The sequence below is a fragment of the Gorilla gorilla genome, chromosome 1, assembly GCF_029281585.2.
Source record: "Gorilla gorilla gorilla isolate KB3781 chromosome 1, NHGRI_mGorGor1-v2.1_pri, whole genome shotgun sequence".
In the NCBI taxonomy this organism is placed as follows: Eukaryota; Metazoa; Chordata; class Mammalia; order Primates; family Hominidae; genus Gorilla; species Gorilla gorilla.
In genome coordinates this window covers 48533145-48555877 of record NC_073224.2, presented here as the reverse complement: position 1 = coordinate 48555877, position 22733 = coordinate 48533145, and the positions used below count along the sequence as shown (strand labels likewise).

The following is a 22733-nucleotide window of genomic DNA, read 5'->3' as shown; positions in this document are numbered from 1 at the left end:
TTAGAATGAATTTCCCATCCTCAGTTTGGTAGACACTGGTAAACAAACATGCATATGACTTTGCATACCCAGTGTGACTTCCTCCTATCCCCAATTTTCTGCTAGTGTCAACCTCAGGAGTTTTCTCTTAATAATGATGCTTTCTTCTTTCTGTCACATCCCTCTCTGTTTAGTGCATGAAGTCACTTGTCACATGCATTCTCAAGAGCCAAAACTTGCCTAGTCTCTGTTCTACCAGTTTCCCTCTCTCCTACTCCAAGTCTCAAACCAGGTATGCTGCTCCGGGACTCTCGCCTGAACAACAGAGTCTCCCAGAACATGTAACTCGGACCGTTCCTGATGCCAAGGAGAGGCCACGCTTGCCTCTTTGGGAAGCAAGTGCCACTAAATATTTTATGTGGAGGGCCCGATGACACCATCTCCCCGATCAGGATTCAGGAGGCAGGAGTTAGTGACAGCTAGTGAAGGCATCTGATACCTTCCTGATCAGCTGCTGCGGGCGTCAGTGGCAAAGCAGGGAAGAAATGACAATCAGGCTTTTCCAGTTCAGCTCAGTAGAGGATTCTCTCCTCCCTGCTACCCTCTCCTATTACCCTTTTCAGGAGATCTGGGTGCACATGCCTCTACGTTTCCACTTGGCTTCCCCTTATAGCAAAAGGAGCTGGTGGAAAGAGAATTTAGATTTGAAATACGACTTTGCCAAATTGAGTCAAAGTTCCTGTTAGTAGCTCTCATACCCGTGGGCCCATCTGTAGCTCCACCATCGCCACTAACTCCATTCCTAACAACCCTGTCATCAACATCATCGTCACCTCCAGCACCATCCTGGAGCTGATAGTTTTCATAACAATAACAGCAAAGGGTGCCTACTATTACTACTGCACCTACTAGGGAGCTCACACACCCTGAGGAGCCAGACGGTGGTAGGGAAAAGATGAGCATGAAAATGAGGGCTGTGAAATCAGGGAAGTTAGCAGCTGTTCTTGGAAGTCACTTAGCCTCCTTCCTTTCCCATGATGGAGAGGAGTCCGTCTTCTCCTTCAGCTCTTCCTTCTAATGAGTAGTGCCTTTAAAGCAGGAACTTTGGATGAATGCTGAGGGAGATTATAAGATTATTCCAACCCACTGTTTTTGTTTTTGTTTTTTTTTTTTAAATATGAAAGACACCACAGCCCACAGAAAGGAAAAAAATTGACCAGGGCGACTCAAAGTGAGTCAGAAACAGGCTGCAGTCAGAACCCAGACCTCGTGACAAAAAGGCAGGCGCTTCCTCCATTGTAGGTGGAAGGGTCCTGGGAGTTAGTTATGTTTTGCCTTCAGGCTGTCCTGTTTTCGGGAAAGTAGATGCCTTTGATAATAGCCCCATGATACGCAGAAGTGAGTGTAGCATTGGGCCTGGACAACGAGGTAGTGCTCAGGGCAGATTCAAAGAGGGGCGGATTAAGGGGCAGAATGAAAGAAAGACACATGTCCGAATGGCTCCTTTCCCCCTTGGGGAGAATGATTGCTTCTGTCCTCTTCTAGGCCCAGGCAGGCCCAGGCAAATGTCACACTCAGGACCGTCACCTATGCTGTAACTTGGGGGCTATGGTGTCCTCTGCCACAACCCCACGGACAGGTCAGATTTAGTCTATGCACAGAAAGCTCCTTCTTCCTAAAGAGTTACAGCTACAGCAGAAGGGACTAAAGTTAGATATTAAGGGGGACATTCTGTCTAGAGAGGATCTCCAGAGCATCCTGCCAGGAGATTCTGAAATTTTCTGATATTGAATTTTCCTGGAAGCTGCCTAGGAATCAGTTTACCTAGAGGCAGGGGATTGGTCCCAGTGATCTCAGAAGGCTCCTTTTGGTTTAAGATTTCTGTGAGAATAAAATTGTCTAAATGTGAGAGTCTGAGGCCCCATCTTTTCCCCATGGGTGGAATGCTGCCGAAGGACCTGTCTTCATATCCCTTGTGCAGCTGTACGTGCAAGCATTCTGAGCGTCGCTCTGTCTAACACCGACTTTAGAGGTAGTCCAGGCACGTTGGGTAGCACAAGGTGAGCAAGAGGGCGAACGCAAAAGCCCCGGGTAATGCCGACGGCTGAAAGGCCTCAATTAGAGTGAAAGGAGTTATCTGGTATTTAAATAATTATTAGAGTGAAGGAATAATCATGGGTTTGAGCTGATTTTTTCCCCACTGTCACCCTGATGGCGTCTATAATATTATTATTCAAATGCCCATGATTCTCATTGAGAACCAAGAGAGAGGAGAGAGTGGGGGCGAGGGGGTGGGGAGCAGGGAGAGGGTGGGGAGAGAGACTCATTTAATCTCCATGTGACAGGGCTGCAGGAGGTACGATTAGTCTTTTTCTTATTTCAGCTGTCACTCATGCACAGACACCGAAGATTGTTATTAGTATATTTTATGCACGCGATTTAAAGGGAAAAGGGGGAGGGGGGTGAGGAGAGAAAGAATTTCCTATGGAAAATAACGGGACCAAAGGAACAATTTAGATGTCACTTCTGTACCAGCTGCGTTTGCTTCATTAATCGAATGTCATTTTTTCCCTAGACTCTGTGCGGTTATGTGAAGCAAAGTGGCTATACCTTGCCCCAGAGTGAAGAAGGAAGGTGAGAGGAGAGAGGGGAGGAAAATAGGTCTCTGCCTGCATGTACCCTTGGCAGCCTTCTCTGAGAAGGTGACACAGATGACACTGTGGCCCCTCCAGGAGGTGTCAAGACAAATTTGGGTGACAATTTCTACCCAGTCACCCTCTCTTACTATGAGAAGGTGGATCTCCTGCTTATCTTCATATATGCGATTCCTTTCACAGGTGGGATAAACTACATCCACGCTCCAATAACCAAGGAGTAAGAGATGGAAATTTGGGGAGGCTCTCACAATCCCAATCAGTAATAAAGAAAGAACCCATACTCCAGGCGGTGAGGCAGCAGGGGCTGTGAGAGGGGAGCTGTGTGAGGCTCTCAGCTTTGGACAAGGCCCTTAGATCTTACATATGTGCGTGACAGTGAGGGACCCTCCATCTCTGCAGTGGTGGACAGAGGCAGGGTAATGGGGCACAAGTGCAGGGGCTGGATACTAGGAAGAAAGCGAGGGATTGAGTTAAAGGCTGAATTGTGTCCCCTGGAAATTCCTGTGTTGAAGCCTAACCCTAAGTACCTCAGAATGTGTTCTTATTTGAGACGGTGTCTTTTGTTACTGTCGTTTTGGTTTGGTTTTTTTGAGATGGGGCCTCGCTCTGTCTCCCAGTCTGGAGTGCAGTGGCGCAATCTCAGCTCCTTGCAGCCTCCATCTCCTGGACTCAAACCATCCACCCACATCAGCCCTAGGAACCACAGGGATCTGTGGGGCCACAGGCACCTGTCTACACCTGGCTAATTTTTATTTTTATTTTTGTAGAGATGAGGTTTCATGATGCTAGCCAGGCTGGTCTTGAACTCCTGGGCTCAAGTGATCCTCTAGCCTCGGCCTCCCAAAATGCTGGGATTACAGGCGTGAGCCATGGCACCCGTCCCTGAGACAGGGTCTCTACAGAGGTAATCAGGTTAAGATGAGGTCACTAGGGTAGGCTCTAATTCGGTGTGATCTGGTGTCCTTATAAAAAGGGGGAAATGTGGAGCCTGAGACAGACACTCACAGAGGCCAGGTGATGTAAAGAGACATCCACATCCTCATCTGACCATCTACAAGCTCAGAAGAGAGGTCTGGAACAGCTCCTTCCCTCACAGCCGTCAGAAGGAATCAACTCTGCCCACATCCTCATCTTGGACTTCCCAGTTTCTGAACTTGGAGAAAATAAATTTCTGTTATTTAAGCCACCTGGTCTGTGATACTTTGTTACAGCAACCCTGGCAAACTAATACAGCAGGGAGGAGAAAGGCACTCAAACTTCATGGTTCAGGAATTGTTCTTTTAAAGAAGAGGGGTATGGGTGTGCAGGCACACGAAAATTTGCAGAGATAGGTGGGTATCAACAGTCAGGAGCTGCTGACTCCTGTTGCCTTCACCCAGCCCAGAAAACAGTAGCCCAGAGAACTCACTTGCTCTGACCCTGATAGCTTTGGGATGCGAATTAGGATGTGCTGATTTCTGCTGTTCCTGCAGAGTGGACCCTACCCTTTTTTTGCTTCTCCTGCCCAGAAGAGTGAATCTGCCACTTGCCAGACCCCAAGGAGAGATCTCTCTCACTCCCACCCCGGCTCCTCCTCCAGGCACAAGCCCTGTCCTGGGACTGCTTTTAACGTCAGGGAGAGATTTCTGTTGTTTTTTTTCCCCAGGTCTCCCAGTAGGCTCTGATCGAGCCCGGGAAACCACACCAGCTCTCCCAGGGCCTTAGCAAAACATGTAGTGTTTGTCCTCTCCACTCACAGGCTATAAAAGTTTGGAGTTGTATCCCTGAATTATGAAGGGTTCCAAGATGTGCACTCATCTGAGGGGCTGGCGGGGGCTCTGTTTCTTTCTGGGGCACTGGCTGAGCTGGCTTTGCAAAGTCAAAACAAGATTCATTACCCCGGGGCCGGGAGCAGGGAGATACATACACCGCCTGACCCTGCAGACCTGCCCCATATGTCATGGGCCTGTCAGAAATCTCCCAGAATTCCCTTTATTATCTAAAGGTCGCCACCCGGGCAGAGCTGAGAGAGCCGCATGGTATAAACTAAACTACAAGAGCAATCAATTTCAAGCAGCTGCCTTCCGTGCCACCCCATCCCCTGCTCCCCCTTCCTTAGGCTCTGTCCTCTTCAACCCCCTTTGGGGGAGGGTCAGGAAGGAGACCTGCTTTGCCATGGCCACCTCCCCGCTGGGTCAGAAAGAATTTCTCCAAATTAGCAGGGCTCTGATGCTATGAGAAGCAGGCCGTGGAAGCACTCCAGCCTTCTGTGCAAAGGGAGTCCGAGAAAGGTCATCCCACCTCTTCCCTGATTCTAACAGGACCCTATTTAAACCATCTTATCAACTGAGTTGCTGTTCTGGTAGACATTATGGGATTAAAGGACAAAAAAAGGAATTCTCAGGCTCCTTCCAAAGGCAGGAAAAGGAAATAAAAGTAGGCATATGGCTTTGCTAAGCCAAGTCAAGATTCATGTTAGGAGACCTCATACTCTAATGACCACCAGTAGCAAATTACTAGCAACTCTCACTTATTTTCTGGAAAAAAAACTATGAAGAGTAGCTACTATTATTATTATTTATTAACCACCTGCTACATGGCACGCTATGCTACATGCCCTGTATATGCTATCCATAGTTGTGTGATTAGCTTGCAAGGTGAGCATGACTATCCCCATTTCACAGATGAAGAAATGGAATCTCAGGAAGCCTAACGTGATGAGTATCAGCTAAGAAGCCAAGATTCTCGAGGCCCATGCTTTCCCTACTATTCTACACTACCTAGATTTTTAAGACTTATTTTTCAGCCAAACCTTCTTATCACTGGTCTGGGAGAACTCACCAGAATGTTTAGTAAGACTTGGCAAGTACTTTATGTTAAAGGTCAAAACTTTGAGGCTCCACAGTTCCATTTATGTCTACCCTGAGCTGATCCTTTATTTTGGTAACCAGGCAGTGCTGGGGTAGGGCACACAGGAGTCCTGGTTATCAAGCACCAGGTGGAATCCAGGGGTGTTTTGTGGCAGGAGCTTTGCCAGCTTGGCAGCCACCTTTCAGAGCAATTCCAAATGATATTTTCAAAGAGCCTGGAAATTTCTCTCATCCAATCTTCACTGTGCAAGGGAGAGCCAGGGACTCTTCGAGGTTGAGATGGGGCAGGAGAGCAAGCTTAAAAAGTACTCAACTAAAAGGTTAAATAAATTACAGTTACTCCATATAATGGCATATTGTGCTGCCATTAAACATAATGTTTTCAAAAATAATGACACTGCTCTAATTTATACTACTGGGAGAAAAAAGGAGGAACAATGAGGGAGTAAGAAAAAGCCAGAACAAAGCAGTAGGCATTTATCTCAACTCTCGGTCCATGAACTGACCCTAAAATCCCACTTACTCTCCTTTGAAGCTGTCCACATCTTTTTCTTCTTGAAGAAAAATGTTAATGGCTCCCAGGAGACCCAGGTGAGAGAACTTCCTGCTTTCTTTTGCAGACCTTCCTTTTTACCTCCAGTGGCCTCATATGGCTGGCCACTGAAGTGCTCTAGGGACAAGGATCACTCCCAATCCCTGATGCTTCATCTCTATCTCAGGGAGAGTGGCCATTAGTGCCAGATGATGTGCACTTTTTAGCACTGCTCATTTCCAGAAGCTAGGGTTCCCAAAAGTTCAAAGGGCGGGGCTCTTCACCAGGAATCCCCGTGCTGCCTCCCTGAAAATAATGCTTGTAAGACAGTGACATTGTCACCATCCAGGCCTTCCTCTGAGATGGACCCTGGTGAAACCCATTGACAGCCAAGATCCAGCCACAGATCTGCAAGTTGTGCCTTGTGCTGCCTCATTCCTTGTGTCTCAGACCCATTGTCTGACTTTGCCAGGCACATGGCTGAAGTGTGAAATTCACCTATGGAAACACCTTCTGTGTTTCTATCTGGGCTGTTGCTCAGATAGACTCAGCACTGCTAAGCACCCAAGTTCAAGTCCTTTCCCAGCTGGCTCTTCTGTCTTTCTCGAACCTCACTGCCCACCTCTCCCAGAGTGACTCCTCTCCCAACAAACTGGTTGGTCTGTTGAGTCCCCAAAACGCCCTGCCCTGGAATGCTTGTTTCCACTCCCTTCTTTGTCTATCCATACCCAGCCCATCCTTCAAAGCCTCATAAACCCTCTAGGGCCTCTCCACCTCCAATCTCCTTTCTCTCCTCCAAAGTCAATTAAAAACTGCTGGTTTTAATGGTTTCCTCTCATGGCCCTCAGGTGATTTAGGACCACTTGTGTTGCTCTTGCTGGTTTGTCCAGGCACCTGTGGCAGCACAGAAGGGCGTAGAGGAGGAAAGGGGAAAACCGGTCCTGAGGAGGAGGAGAAGATGCTGAGATACCAGCTCCTTAGGCTCAGCCCTGCATTCTCTGGGCCCTTCCCATACAGGTCTGCCTCAGTACACAGGCTGAAGTTCCTCTTCCTTCCTTGTCTTTCCCTGCCTCTCTTTCTCTCTAAAAACTGCTGTTTTTTAATTGACTTTGGAGGAGAGAAAGGAGATTGGAGGTGGAGAGGCTAGAATCACACACTGATTCTAGCACACACTACATTGCAGCATTGAGCTGTCTTTTTTATGTGACTATTTCCTATCTCCCCACTGAATTAGAGGCTCTTTGAAGGCAGGAACAATATCTCGTGCTTCTTGGTATCCGTGCAGGGCTAGCATGATAACTTTCACTCAGTATTGTGTTCAGCCTGAATTGTCAAGAACAGCGCGAGGGGGTGCCCAGGTGTGCTCATTTGCTTTTCCTCAGTGGACACTGTCCCTGCTAGTTGGCCTCAAGAAATGATTTGAACTAATACACTTGGCTCAGGGATCTGTCATGACTGCTCTTCAGGAGGTAGTGAAGAAGGAGGTGAATGATTTAGGAAGGATCCTGGCTATTATTTGCCTTGAACCCACTGGGTGAGGCTAGATGGGTGAGGTGGGAAGAAAGATGGAGAAGAATGGGAAGATACCAGCTCTGTCTTTGAAGAATGTATAATCCAGACTTGTGCAGGAAAAGTCTTTGCAAGAGAGCTCCAGAGCCGTTAACCATATAATATCATGGATCACATAAAAAGCACATAATAATAAAAAATGACAAATTCACAATATAAACTGATCAACAGAGTGGGGTGAGGGAAGTCCCCTTGGAAGGTTTCAGAACAGGGTCTTCAACAAGGAGGTCAAACTCGCAGCGCTGGATGGCGCAGAGAAAAGACCTTGGCCTTTGGAGACGGACCTGGGCTCAAGTCTCATTCTATCACTTACGAGTTTGGTGACCTTGAACATGTTATTTAACCTTTTGGAGCCTTACTTTCCTCAGCTGTAAAATGACACCTCACAGGGTTGTGGTGAGAATCAATGAGATAATGGATGTGAAATTGTTTTGTAAACTCTAGAGCTCTAAGTAAACACCAGTTATTCTTGTTTCTGCTTTTGGAGAAACACTGTACAAGGACATCATCTCCTTGGCTGCCTTGTATGATGGTGACAAACTCTGAGGGTTCTGTTTTAGCTCGAGAGAGTGGTGATCATTGTGCAGCAGAACCTGGTGACCCAGCACCCACCTCCCCAGACCCAGTCCTCTCGGAAGAAACAAACAGGGTGCTGCTAGTCCCACCTTCTCCCCATGCTGACCTGAGGTCTTGAGTTGTCATTCCCACCATTTCTATCAGTGGTCCCATGATTTCAGGCCACCCTCCTCTCATGGCCCTTGGGTGATTTAGGACCACTTGTGTGCTCTTGCTGGGTTGTCCAGGCACCTGTGGCAGCACAGAAGGGCGTGGAGGAGGAAAGAGGAAAACCGGTCCCGAGGAGGAGGAGAAGATGCTGAGATACCAGCTCCTTAGGCTGGGGCCTCGCATTCTCTGGGCCCTTCCCATACAGGTCTGCCTCAGTACACAGGCTGAAGTTCCTCTCCCTTCCTTGTCTTTCCCTGCCTTTCTTTCTCTCTAGTGCTTTTCTGAACCAACAGCCAGCCTTCCAATAAAAAAGCTCTAACTCCTTTTCAGGAGGAAGCTTCTTAAGCAGGCTATGTCCCCACCCTGTATCTTCCTACCTGCAGTTTCTATTATTTTTCTCTCTTTGTCTGAGACTCCCAGCTCTTGCAGTAGAGATCCTTAGCTGTCAGACAGCCTCTCCTAAGTAACAGGCACGCTTACACTTAAACACACCAAGCAAGGGGAGTGCCATGGAGCTGGATTAAAGGCGCATGCGGAAACTAAGGGGTGGCTGGAACTCTGGGCAGAGGTCTGACCACTTAAAGGTCTTTTCTGTGCCAAGATGTACAGACACTCGGCCTGAAGGACACTTAAGCACCTGGAGTGGCATCAGCCCCTTGGTGAAGGAGCACAGGAAGTAGACATTTGAGACCCGCGAGGTGCTATCAGCCCAGCCCCGGACCTCTCGGATCCCTCAGCCCACTGTGAGGGAGAGTGACGGGCGCAGTTTTCAGAGAGGCTGAGACAGGGGGAAGAATGTGCTGATGGGGAGCAGGGTGGGAATGGCAGGCCGGGGAGGGAGGACCTAGGGCAGGAGATGAAAAGTGCTCCCTGAGTGAGAATCTGGCCCTGGATGATGAATGGGGTGTGAGAAAGAAGCCGGGAAAAGGGTAAACAGCCAGGAGGGACCCAGGAGGGAAGCAGGAGGGAGGGGTGAGGAGAAAGAATGTGGAGGTCAAGGAGCAAAGAAAATGCTCCTGGAGTGATTGACTCAAGATCCAACATGTTCCGCACCGGATGAAGGCACATGTGCACACAGATGTGCCTGGCCACCCGCCCTCCCCTCCACGCGCCTGCGAAGGTGTGAGCACGTCTGTCTGCTCTCCTCCCAGATGCATTCCATGCCCTTCGGAAAAACCTTTCTTCTGATGTTTGGTTCTGAGTGTGCAAGGGACCCCACTGTAATACGAACAAGTATTTGTGCAATGATTTTATAGTTTCCTAAAAATTTCACATGCATCATCCCGCTAACGTGCCCCTTACTCAAGCTGGTGAGGTTGAGAGCAGCATACGCATCACCAGTTTACAGGTGAGAGGACTTAGGTATATTTGAGGTTGAATATTTTGGCAAAGGCACCAGATGTGAAAGTGGGACTTGGACTTGGGGGGTCCTGGAGTTAAACATGTCACTTGGCTTCTCTGCTGCCTGATGTTGCAGATGCCACCAACTGATATATCTTGGAAGAGATCACTTACTCAAGAGGATCTTGAGTATTACATAAGCAATACTCTGACCATAGTTGGGGATATTCTGTTACTACTCTTTGCAAATGGATATGGGGTCTAAGGAGCTGTGACTCAGAGTTGAATTCTTGGGGACCCCCCTGTGAATGTTTAGAGGAAAAGGCCTGGGGCTGGGAGCTGCTGGCCATCCACTGAATGCCATTTGGCTCTTGCCCAGTTCTGGTGGGTGGGAAGGAGGGCTGGGGAGGGGCTGAGGCCTGGCCATGGCCCCAGGGGCTTGCACAGGTGGTGGCAGATGGAAAGGATCCAAAAGCACAAATCTGTAAGGAGAGACCACTGTGCCAGTCTCCCTCTCCCCAGCCGGCCCTTTATTGTGGGAAAGAATGCAGCTGCCAGCAACCCCTCTGAAGACCAAGCACCTCTGCAGTCCCTGCAGCCAGCCCAAGAGTGCAGAAGGCTCCTATCTGCCTTGACTCCTCTCCTTACCCATCTCCTCCCAGCTCTCAGCCCTGGCCCTGCTGCTCTTCAATTCCCGACAGTGGCAGATCACTGATTAATTCAGGCCTGTTTAATAACCCTTCTATTTCGATGAAACAAGCTGTCTTGTTTTCTTTATTTTTAACACTGACTTTCGTCTCTTTGCTAACCATCTTACTGTCATTTAAATTTCTCTGTCTCCAACCAAGCTGATAATAGACTGGAGTGAGCAGCTGCTTCCGTCCCGTTTATGACAATGATTAGAAGAAGTTAGAGCTGTGCAAGCAGAGAATTGACCAAATCTCAGTTCAGAGGGGTCTGCTCCTGCTTGTAGAGGGAGTGTTAATTTTAACATGATTAGGAGAATTCTGGCTCCAGAGGAGACCAGGGCTAATCCCAGCCGAGCCTTCCTCGCACCCTGCTCGGTGGAGACTGCCTTGGGCCTGAAGGTGTGAGAACCAACTTTACTTACTTTGGAATCCAATCGTATGGACCTGACACTCCACTTCATAACACAGCCTTTTCCTCCACTGAATTTGGATTTACTTAGCAGCAAAGAGGGAACTCAAGCTTAGAAGATTTAGGGTGGGTGGAGACCTCAGCTATCAGCTACGATATCTTTCTGCTCTATGCAGGAATCTCTTCTTGAGACCTGGCCATCTTCTAGCCTCTGCTTGAATTCCCTAAATGTTGTAGAGCCCATTCCCTCCCTAAGTAGCCTTTTCCAGGCTGGGATAGCTCTGGCTAATCTCTCTCCTTCTGTCTTTTTGCAATACTTATTTGTGACTTGTAGGACGATGATTTGCATGCATACCCTCTCTTGCCAGGTTGAAACCTCCTCAAGAGCCTGGACAATGACTTGTCTCCCCTCTATCATACTCGGTATATGGATATTCTATAAACACTTGTTCAGTCAAATGAAATGCTGCACCAACTTTAAAATTTCTTGCAAGGAACGTATCTTTTTTTCTTCTCCCAGGCGAAGCTTCCTATTTTTCTCTATGCAGACAAATGTTGCCTCTTCCCATCCCCAGGCCAGACATGGCTGCTTCCCCAGGGCCCTGCTTTTTCTTCCTGGCCCCAAGGGACTGCACAGTTGGTGGAAAATTTGGCCAAGGAAGCTGGGGGCCCACAGTGGAAGTCAATCGGGTGGCCTAGACCAGGTTCTCTGGATCCCAGCCCCCTTCATTTCCTCCAGGTCAGCCACAGCTGCCTGAGAATGCTCCCAGGTGCATGGTGTGCAAATCCAAGCTGGGGCGACCCTCCCTGCCTTCTCATTCCCTCGCAGCCTTGTGAGACTGGAGCTCTCTGCGCCTCCCAGCCAGCACAGTTTGCAGGCAGCTGCTTGGGTCATTGTCTCAGCCTCTTCAAGTTGTGAATGCTGAGTCTATAGAGACTGAAACACAAACAGTGCCCACAGTGCCTCTCGGGGAGGGAGGGGCAGCTTGGCCTTGCCAGAGCCATTGACTGTGCAAATATCAAGGCTTGCTGTGGATGGAGGAAAGCTGGTTGGAGCTATTTAAAAGGGGGGGTCTTTTGACACCACACTGCGCAGCACCATGGAAGGGCTGTGGTGTGTGCTAAGGGCCGGCAGATGGGAAGAGAAGAGGAGAGGTCAGTTCTCACAGGGAATACTGCTTCATCGTGAGATGCCTGTCTGCTCCAAACCAAGGAAGAGAGAGATGGGGGAGGTCACTGGGCACAGTGCAGGGGACAAGAGACTGAAAAGAAAAGGTAGCTAAGTGGGCAGATCAAGAGAGCGTGGTGGGTGAGGCTGGGGCAAACAAACATCCTAGCAATTGGAGGGCAGTGAATGGCAGCTTGCTGTGTGACTCAGGGCAATACACTTACCCAGTTTGGACTTGGGTTTCACATCCACTGTGTGGGCCCGGGTAAAAGGTACTATTAAACACTCAAAAACATTTCCCAAGTGTTCTACACCAAACACCTATTTATTCTGCAGTTCAAACTCTTTCTTAAAAAATAATATTTAGAAAGGAAAATCAAGGGCTCTTGCTGACCCCATTTTCTGCAGCAGGCTCTTGGACAGTGCTGTGGGATGTTTAGGACTCTCCTCTCACAGGCCCCATCCCGCACTCTGCATCTCCAACAGGGACAAAGCTCCTTGTGTTGCTTGGGGAGCTTCTTGGCCTACTAGAAGACAGCTAATGCTTCTCCCCAGACATCCTGCTAGGTTTTGACCGATGATCAGTGCTACCAAGGATCTGATCCCTGAGACCCAGCGTCCAGCTTGGGCTCCTGGACTCCACTCCTGCTAACACACTCTGATGTGTCTGCTCCATCCATGTCCCTGCCCCAAGGAGCTCTCGTGAGATGCCTGTCTGCTCAAAACCAAGGAAGAGAGAGATGGGGGAGTTCACTGGGCACAGTGCAGGGGACAAGAGACTGGAAAGAAAAGGTAGCTAAGTGGGCAGATCAAGAGAGTGTGGTGGGTGACGCTGGGGCAAACAAACCTCCTAGCAATTGGAGGGCAGTGAATGGCAGCTTGCTGTGTGACTCACGGCAATGCACTTACCCAATTTGGACTTGGGTTCCACATCCACTATGTGGGCCTGGGTAAAAGCTACTCTGTGCAGGAGAGATGCAAGCCCTGTTGCAGCCAGGCAGCCAGATACCCATGAGCTCTGCGTTTTCTTATTCCATGAAGGGTTGACTCCCACAGCAATGCCAACCTACCAATCCTACGACAGTGTCATTCATGTACGCTCTCAGAGCTCTGAAGGCACTAAAAACCCAAGGGCGGCAAAGTCAGAATTCAAATTCCAATCCCACTGGCTAAATGCTGACCACAAGCCCTGAATGTGGTCTCCTTGCAGGGCCACTATTGGCTTTCTTCTCTATGTCCCATCTCCACCAAGTCTTCAGCCCTTTATTCTTCAGCATAGAGATTTTCTTTAAATAAAATCTTACTTTTCTCAGAAAATTCCAAACAGATTTGGAGAGAGAGGGGGAAAATAACCCTAGTTTCGCTTCTTATACCTGTTCCAAAATTTAGAATAGTTTTCCTTGTTTCCAGCACTTGTCGTTTTTCCAACTTTCCTAACACCCTCTTCCTGGGCCTGGCTCCAGAAACAAAGACAAGTGAAGGTGCTTGAGTATTCATTCCATTATATAGATGGAGAAACCGAGGTGCTGGGTAAGGGGCAGGAGCCAATTCTGCCAGAGCATAACTAACCTCTTATCTCCCTCCTGGGACCAGGGAACAAATGGAGGGTGAGCACCGGTCAACTGGTGAGAAATCTTTAGGAAGTGGGAAGGGCTACAAGTGTGAAGGCGGGCACTTAGTTCCTATTTGATTCTTTGACACCAGGCTCTTCCTGACCATCTGCTCTCAACCATCTCAGTGGGGCCTAAACCTCCTGCAGGAGGGCGCTGGGAGGGGCTTCCAGCTCCCCATGCAGTTCAGATCTTTCTCTCTAAGTCTGTGGCCCAAGAAAGCTGAAGAACTTGAAGAACTTGACCCCCTGTGGGTCACTCAGAGTGGGGCGGTAGACTCGAATTTTGTTCATTTACAGATAAACCTCAGGGGGTTGGGTGTTTGCCTTACAGAAAACCTGGTAGCCTGGGTTTTAATGTCACAGAGAGTGAAGGGACTTGTTAGAAAGTTTTAGGCAGCTGGAGTCAGGGTGGGGCATCAGTGTCGTCAGGGCACTGTGAAATCCCAGCCGGCCCCGCTCCTGGAAAACACCACTGCCCTAAAACATGGAGTGGAGACCTGGAACGAGAGCTTTGCTGACTCACGAGGGGCCTCCTGCCTGTGGACGGGGAAGGAGCCTGGGTCTTCCTGTCTGGCTTGGGCTGGGCTCCCGCTAAGAACGCTGTTCTCAGTGAAATTCAAAAAATTGGCTCTTCTCCTTCAGGTATTTTTGTTCCTCAGGAGAAAAAAATGGGAAACCGGGGAGCAGTCAGGGGAGGTGGGAGGTCAGAGGCCAACGTAATATTTACCCAGCCCAGCCGAGGCCTTTCACTTTTATGAAGCAGGAAACCACTTCAAAGCAGCAACATCCCCTCTTGCCACTTCTGTCTGCCCGCTGGTCCTGCTGCCTCTATAAGGCAAGGCAGGGCTTTTCTACACACCCCTTCCTCTGCTCCTGAACCTTCCACCCTCTCTCCCTTAAAGGGTGGAGCACACTGCCTGGCCGGCTGCTCCCTCTAACCCCTGCTCAAATGTAAAAAGACCTGCCCATAGTCACAGAGCAATCACAATCCATAGGCTCCGCTGACATTCTGAGCTGTCCCTGGCATGTTCTTGTTCACTCAGTGAGTTGTCTACTACTCTCAGAGGCACTGGGGTTACAGCTCCTCATCCAAAGCCCTGTTCCACCACCAGAGCAGAAGCGGAAATGACGGCTAGGAAAGGCTCTAGAGACTGGAATCTAGTGGTTCTTTACATTGTGGAGGGGGCAAGAACTCCTTCTCTTCAGAAATACAAGACTACACATACCCACATCATTCTTGAAGATATAGAATCTCCAAGGTTTCACAGGCCTCTTGAAGCCCAAGTATGGCCCTAGCTCTGCGCTTCCCAGTGCAGGGGTCGGTTCCCTGACAGCATCACTGATGTGGCTTCCCCAGCCTCAGACAAGGTGCAGGGAGAGCACGACCTTCCTTTATAGGATTAGAGACTGCCTTTGAGTTGAAATCTTCGTCCTTCTAACCTTTCTCCATTAGTATCCCTTACCCTCTTTATGGACAGAAAGCTTAAAGGAGAATGGCTACCTTCTCTTTGAGTTGAAATCTTCATCCTCCTAACCTTTCTCTATTAGTATCCCTCTACCCTCTTTATGGACAGAAAGCTTTAAAGAGATTGGCTCCTTCTCCAGGTAGCAAGCACATGGCAGAGGCAGCCCGAGGAGTGGACAGCCAAGGTGTAGGGATAAAATCCAAATCTTCCCTCTCAGGTCCTTCCATTTAATAACTTCATTCAGATAAGAGTAGATGCATAATAGCAGGATTCTGGACACTTAAATGTGAATGTGGATGAGTAATAATATTTCCTGAGGCACCACACTGGCCTCTACACGTCAGCTCCAGAAGTACTGGAAAGGGATGCAATTTACATAGAATACAACATGAAAATCCTTGGGAGTGTGCACCCTGGAGTCCTTGCTGTAGGATATTGACTAATAGAAAACAACTCCAGCGCTGTCCAGTTTAAAATCCTCAGAGAAGAACGAGGGGAAAATTGGGTAGGTACAGGTAGCTGTGAGAGGCTGGAGACTGCGAGAGCATTAAATAGTCATCCTACTTCACAGGAAACTGTGAAGTTCTCCAGCACCTCTGAGTCTCTCCTGGAAATCTTCACCTCCCATGACTTAAACCAAAGGCTTTGAGGAGCTGTCTGCTCTCACTTCCTCTGACCCCGTAGTATACACTGTTAATGCCATTCTGCCTTTTACTAAAGGTATTTGGGGGTACTTGGCTATGCAATTTCTTCCTCCACTCCCTGAGTGTACTGTAAATGCCCTGAAGGTAAGATCTATTACTTTTTCATCCTTGTATTAGGAGGGAGCTACCACATTCTTGGCACCACACAGGTGATCGATCCCTATTTATTTAAACTTAAACGAATTCCAATTCCCGCTTTCAGTGTCATCCTATTTGGTTCAGTGCAAAGGGCAAGAATCTCTCCTTCTTCTATCCCTCTATACTATGGTTGAGAGGGAGGCTGTTTAGACAGAACAAGAGAAAGCCTGGGAGAACAACTCCTCCAAGAGGGCTGGGAGGTGCTAGGGTTCCTCTGTCAGAAGCTTCTGTCCTCTCAAAGCCTCGGAGAGAATATGTGTGTTTTGGGGGGATCAGAGGAGACAGGCTCATTCACCAGCTCTTCACTCGGAGCCCTGGGATCCCTCCTCCTCTTCCCTCTGAAAGACAAGTTGAACTTTCCAAGGGCAACTCCACTACCTTTTATCTTTCACCCTCAAAGTAATTTTAGCCAAAGAAAAGCAGAATTAAACTTTCATAACACAGTACATTTATCTTGTTTTTCTTCTTTCTTTTCTTTATCCTCCCTTCCCCCTGCCCTGACCTCCAGGTACATCTGAGCTAAAGCAAACCAAGATGAACTATCAAGGGATGCTATCAGATTGGAAGAGATGCTGCTAAGCTCTCTGGTCTCCTGCCCATCCCAATACTTCAATATTTTTCCATGCCCCTGTTAGGCAGTTATTATCTCCTTAGATGAGAAAAGCCTCTGGACTCTGCTGTCTCTCAATATTGTCCTCTGCTGAAATGAAAGGGGGAATTATAATTCAGAGAAAGATTCCCACAGAGAATATGAAGAAAAAGATTAAATCAGCGATACAATGTTGACATGCATTCAGTTCCTGAAAGCTCTTTAAAAAAAAGGTCTCCTCAGGAGCAGTTTTGCTACTACCTGAGAGTCTCAAAAATCTGCATTTAGGGAGTTGGGAGATGGGAAGCATGTGAAGGCCCCTCGGGGTTGGGCCAGAAACTTCTGTTGCTGATAAGAACAGCAAGGGCCTTTTGGCGGGCCAGCCAGCAGATTGGACTCCCTGTTAAGTTGAGAATGCACTCCCTCCCTGCCACCCAGCCCTAGACGTGACCTGTTGGGGCAGGCCTCTCCGGAGTTGCTCACAACCCATGCATCCCTGCTTAATGCTGCAGGCGCCTTCTCATCCTCTGCAAACAGAAAGAGGCCCAAAGGTCCCACTGGCAATAGGACCCTACCAGTTGTAGTCTGTGGGAAGTGACGGCTGGGAGTTTCGAATATATCTCATCTATTAATATTTTTTTTCTTCTAAAAAAAAAAAAAAGCACAAAAGCCACTGTTTTGGACCAAGCCTGGCTTTCAAGAGTCCCCTCTACTGGCGATAACCTGCTACTTCGGCTTCTCAGTTCAGCCCAGAGCCTCCCTGGCCAGTGAAGATTCAGAAAACCCCCTTCTGCCTGCAAGGCTCTCTTTCCCACTTTTCTCTTTGTGTTCACTCTGAGCTCTGTCCGCCCCCATTCACACTGTTAATCTCTCTGTCTTTATCTTCCCTTGCTGTCTTCCTCCCTCTCTCCATTTATCTGCACCTGTGCCCACATCTTGACTTCTGTCTTTCCATGTGTGCCTTTGCTCCTGCATCTTGATCTACATCTTCCATCCACCTGCTGGTTTTCTTTGATGTTCAGGATTCCAGGTCTGACCTGTTAGGAATGCCTTGGTCAGGCCTTGGACCACATGGACTCACCTCAAACGGCCAAAACAGCCACCCACAAGCCAGATCCACAGTGAGAAGCACTAGGAAAATCCTAGTGGTTATAGAGCTGTCTATAACCTGAGCTCAGAGCTCCTGCTCCGAATCCTGTGTGAAGCCGGCTCCTCCCTTCAATAGATTCTCCCCACCTCTGTGCCAGCTTCCCAGTCTCTGACACACGCCCTGCCCTGCAAACAACTGGCAATGCCTGGGTAAAGGGACAACTGGCAGTGGGTGGGAAGAGTATGCTGGGGTAGGGGAAGAAGGAGAGGAAGAGGTGAGTGGGGGTCAGTGGCCGAGCCTGGGGCTGTGGCAGGACAGTGGAGACAGAGCAAATGTTAAGCTGGGGTGAAGGGGGGTATGGGGGAACACCTGCTGGTCCTCTGAGTTTCCCAGAGATATTCTTTCACCCAAGAGAGAGACAGAACCAGAGCAGGGAAGGCGGTTAATGGTTAACCAACTGTAGAAGCAGAGAACTTTTGCACTGCTCAGGCCTCAGCCATTTCTTTCAGCTCTGTGCCCTTCCTTCCTCCTCTCCCCTTACACTCTTACCCGGCAAGGACCCTGCTCCCCAACAAAGAACTTTCTCGCCTCTATTTCTGCCCTCCAATTCCAGATGGAGCAGTGTGGAGCTAGATAAAGAGGTTCCATATGCCCAAATGCCAGGGAATGAGGCCCAGGAGAGCCTGAGGGCTAAGCCCAGGAGGACGGGGATATCCTCTTCTTACCAGCCATCCGTCCCTCGTGCCTTGAGACCAGCTGTTTGACCCTGGGAAGAACTGCCTTTCTCTCTGTCTCCACAGGGCTCACCTTTAGAAATGACCGAAAAAGAAGTGGATGCACACCCACCCCTCATTTACTCTAATCAGGCATGAAATCTTTGTAACGAAGTGAAAAAACTGTTCAGAGAACTGGTTCCATTCATCATTGTTTGAACTGAGCATATGTGAAGGGTAGAAATAGAATATTCACATATAATGAATTGATAACAGACTGCCCCTGGGTGGGGCGGTGGTGACCGGGGCTGAGGGGGGAACGCACATGAGCTGTAAAACTCCCAGCACCTCAAAGCCTGTTTCTACCAGTTTCCCTATGGACAGTCAGTCCTGAATTATTTCTAGTTAACAGACTGTAACACAATGCTCCAGTCTCTTTATGATCAGAATGGGGGTGGGGGGTGGGGGCTTGGCTAGGCGCTCCTTGCCTCTCCATTTGCCATGATGGACAGAAGTATATTGTGCCTCATTTTGTGTGTGTGGAGACAGCTGTGTGGCAATGCAGGGAGACAGCTGGTGGTGGTGGGGAGGTGCTGTTGGAGACAGGAATTGCCTCCCCCACACCAAACCCTATATCTTAGGGAGGCAATCATAGAAAATGAGGTAGGATAGAAACTATAAAACCCCCAAACAGTGACAACTCCAGCACCATAAATATTTCATAGCACCTAAAGTGGTGAGTTTAGGCTGCTATCAGCTGCTGCCTTGTATATTTAACCATGTCACTGGTTTCCTCTCCTGTTCCTGTTTTCTTGTAACCTGCCCATGAAATAAAGATTAGCTGAGTAAGCAGAAGTATTGGTAAATGGGAAAGGGACCTAGCAAACAGGTAGCTGTTCTTTGAGGGCTTTCTTTTTAACCTCATTTTAAGTGCAGACTTCAGTAAAACAGATGGTGAATGAACTTTTACATTCACCGCATCTGCAGCTTTTGATGGTCAAGAGAGTTGCAGGGTGAATGTTCCCTGGTGCTCTGAAGACAGGGATAGGTATTCAGACCAGCTCTGAAAGGGGGGCCACCAACCTTGTAATGACATGGTTTTGGGTGATGGACATAAGACACTGCCATACTCTTCATTTAGACTTGGGCTGAAAAGCTAGCCAGCCCCCCTGTCCTGCTCCAGGCTTCGAGGGACCCCTGTCCTTATGCCCTGCCAAAAAGAAGGACCAGCTGGGATTTCCTTGGCAGACTCATGGTCCCTGGATAGAGATCTCCTGGTACTTTACCACTGCTGCTCCTCAGCATCTTCCCTGCACATCGCTCCAAATGTCATTTCCATTTAACTGCTTTGCAAGCCAGTTTGCCCCCATCCTAATGCAATTTGCTGAGGACAGTGAGGGAGCAGAGAGGGTAATCTGCATTGCCCTCCCTTTATCAGCAGGTCCCTGAAGACGATCGGCTGTGGAGTGGAGGGAAATAGCTCCTTTAGGTAATGCTGGTTGGTGGCAGCAGGGGCAAGTTCTGGAATGAGGAGGGGTTGGTGGTGATGCCAGGTGGAAGAAGGGGAATGAAAAACAACCTCGCTAGGGTATTTTGACAGATTCCACTGTTTCCTTGGTTCCCTACCCTTTCTCCTCACTGCCCCTTCAGCCTCCAGGCCACCACCAACGAGAGATCCCAGGTAATTAGTTCAAATGGTGCTCCGTGAAGAGAGAGGGAAGTTAATGAATTCTTGTCTTTTCTTGCCTGGAGGTCAGAGGGGAGAGGGCTGCAAGCAACTCTGGGAGCTTTCTGGGGTGATTGCATAAAAGTTGTGCATTTCAGTTAGGAATAGCTGAATTCCTCCAGCCAAGGTTATCTCTTCCTGGGGCTCTGTCAATCAGTAGAAGGCCCCAGAATCCAAAGCCAACCCAGAGGGAAGAGTGAAGTTTCAAGGTCTGGGAAAGAAGCCCAGCAAAGGAGGGAGACTGCTATTGTGTGGGGAGAGGGGAGAGCTAAACCTGACTCCTGCTCTCAAAGCCTCCAGCCCAGGCCAGCCAAGATACTCATCTTGGCCTGCCGCTCATAAGCCTTGTCCACTGTGCGCGTGAATGGGAGGAAATGAATGTGCCCCCAAATTTCTGTGGGTTCCTCCAAACTGATGGGCCCCCAAGTGACTGCCTCAAGCTATGACTGACAGTCCCAGTCCCCTCAAACTGATGCTGCCTTCATGTCCCTTGTGTACTTTCTACTGGTGTGCCACTGTCACTCTAAGATCTTAGATTCCTACCGGGGACCTGTTCATATTTCCATTGCCCACTTCATGGGGCTCTCATTTCTAGACCCTTACTGACCTAGAGCCCCAAATCTTTTATCCAACTTCCTCCCCCCCATTATTTCTATCCCTCCTGAGCAGACCTGAGTTTGAGTAGGTAGCTCCCACTAGGGCAAGGGTCATTCCAAACAGGTGGACTTTTTTCGGGGATCTAAAATGGTAGTTTCTGGTGACTCTCTGGGCATCTAGACCATGATTGGCATTATAGAGACTACCTGTGGGATGGATAAAAAGGGCTAGAATTTTCTAGGATCCCTACCTCACTTGTGGGGTGGGGCAAGAAAGAGCACATGGAAGGAAACATTCTCAAATGGTTCATAAGGAGCCTCTGGGACCCTAAGCAAACTCCCATTTCAACCCCCAGCACTCCTGTGGTGCTCAGACTAAGGGGCTGGACCCCTGCTGGGCGATACACCGCAAAGGGAGTCCCGGGAGATGAAACACTTAGACCCATTCAGTGCCCTGGAATCTCTCCCTGAGCCTCATGGAACCCGCGCAAATGATGTTTTCCCATTCCCCTGATCTCCAGTCCCCGATCGGAAGGGACAGCCGGCGGCCACCAGGGACCCCGGAACTGGAGTGAACGCCCCCAAATCGATCGCTGGCCAGTGCGGCTTTGGGCTGTCTCGCTGGTGCCACCGAGGCCCTCTTTGGGCTCCAGCTCTCGGGACAGCCTTGTCGCCCCGAGCTCCCCAAAGCCGCAGAGCGCCGGCAGGTGCGCGGTGGAGGCGCGCCGCGGAGCGCTGCTGCCGCCTCAGCCCGCGTTCGGGAAGCCGGCGGGCTGCCGGCCGGGAAGCCCTGGGCGGGAGGCAGCGGCTCCAGTGAGCCTGCGATCCCGCGCACGCCGCGCTCCAGCCCGCGAAAGTGGCCGAGCCCACGCGGGGACTCGCCTGCCGCGGCCAAGCCGGGTCTTCTGGGGCCGGGACCCCAAAGGGGCGGGCGCGGGAGAAGCCGCCACGGGTGTGCGCGCCTGTGGGGAGAGGGCGGAGGGCGCTGCCGACTCCGAGCGCCCGGCCCAGCCGCCGCTTACCCAGCTCGGCGACGTCGGTCTGTCCTTCCGTCCCCGCTCCGTCTACCTCGGCCGCCGCCGGCTGCTGAGGGCGGCGCGAGGCCCCTCTCCCTGCCCGCAGCTCGGAATCAGGGAGACGACCAAATCCACATGGAGTCCAAATTCATTAAAATCCACGTCAAGCCACCAGACACTTATCTGTATTCCTGAAGTCGCCCCTCGGTCTCCGCTCCGCGCGCCCCTCAGTCCTCCGTCGCCCCGCAGCAGCCCGGCTGGGCGCTGTCGCCGGCTCGCGGGGGGCACCCGGAGGCGCCGAGGGGGCGTGTGGGGGCGGCCGGCGGTGTCTCTCCTGGGGAAGAAGCAGAGCCCCGGCTGTCTTCAGATTTTTCCAGCGCGACTTTCCGGGCTCCTCTGACATCAGCAATCCCGGCGCTTCCTTCCCTTCTTGCTCTCCCGTTCGTTCACAGTCCCATTTCCTCCGGGAGCCTGGCTTTCCAGATCTATTTCGAGGTTTGCTCCGCTGGCTGCGGCGCTCGCACTCCAGACCGCTCCCAAGCTCTCGGGGTCTCTCTCCGGATCGCTCGCCCTCTCGGCTGAAAAATTCCCAGCAACTGCCCTCCGCCGCCCTCCCGCTCCAGTCTGGCGCGGATGCCGCTCCTCCCGGCAGCTCTGGCTCCCGCGGTGGCGGCGGCGGCGGCGGCGGCGGCGGCGGCGGCGGAGGAGCCCTGAGCGCCGGCCTCCCTATTTTACCATGCAGCTCATTATCATAGAGGCCGCGCGCGTTAACCCCCTCCCCGCCGGCCGCGTCCGCCCGGGCTGGGGCCGCGCCCGCTGCTGGCACCGCCCGCAACCGCCAGCCCCCTGCCCCCTCCCCCGCCCGCGCGGACTTCCTCCTCCGCAAGCTGTCAACAAAGGAGAAGCAGGTTTGGCATCCGGAGGCCGCTCGGCTGCCTGTCCTGCGCCCAGCTCAGCCGGGACCCATCGGCCACCTTAAGTAGCCAAGGGGGCAAGGAAAATGCTGCCAGGGCCCGGGAATTCGAGTCGGGCCTTGGGAGCCCAGCTGGCTTGGCCCCCGGGGGAATAGAAGGTCGAGCGTTGGGGTTAGGGGGGAGCTCAGAACACAGGAAGAGTGGGTGAGGGCAGTAGGGACAGGGAATCCCCCCCATTCGCATCACCTGT

At 50.5% G+C, this 22733-nt stretch overlaps 1 protein-coding gene across 1 annotated transcript in view; it reads right to left on the bottom strand.

The window, feature by feature from the left end:
* The window catches only part of PLXNA2 (plexin A2), a 222069-nt gene extending 199748 nt beyond the window's left edge, over positions 1-22321 (bottom strand). Inside the window, exon 1 of the mRNA XM_031014522.3 lies at positions 21576-22321. The gene's annotated coding sequence lies outside the window, so the exon portion shown is untranslated. The remainder of the gene's footprint in view (positions 1-21575) is intronic.
* Positions 22322-22733: the final 412 nt, after the last annotated feature.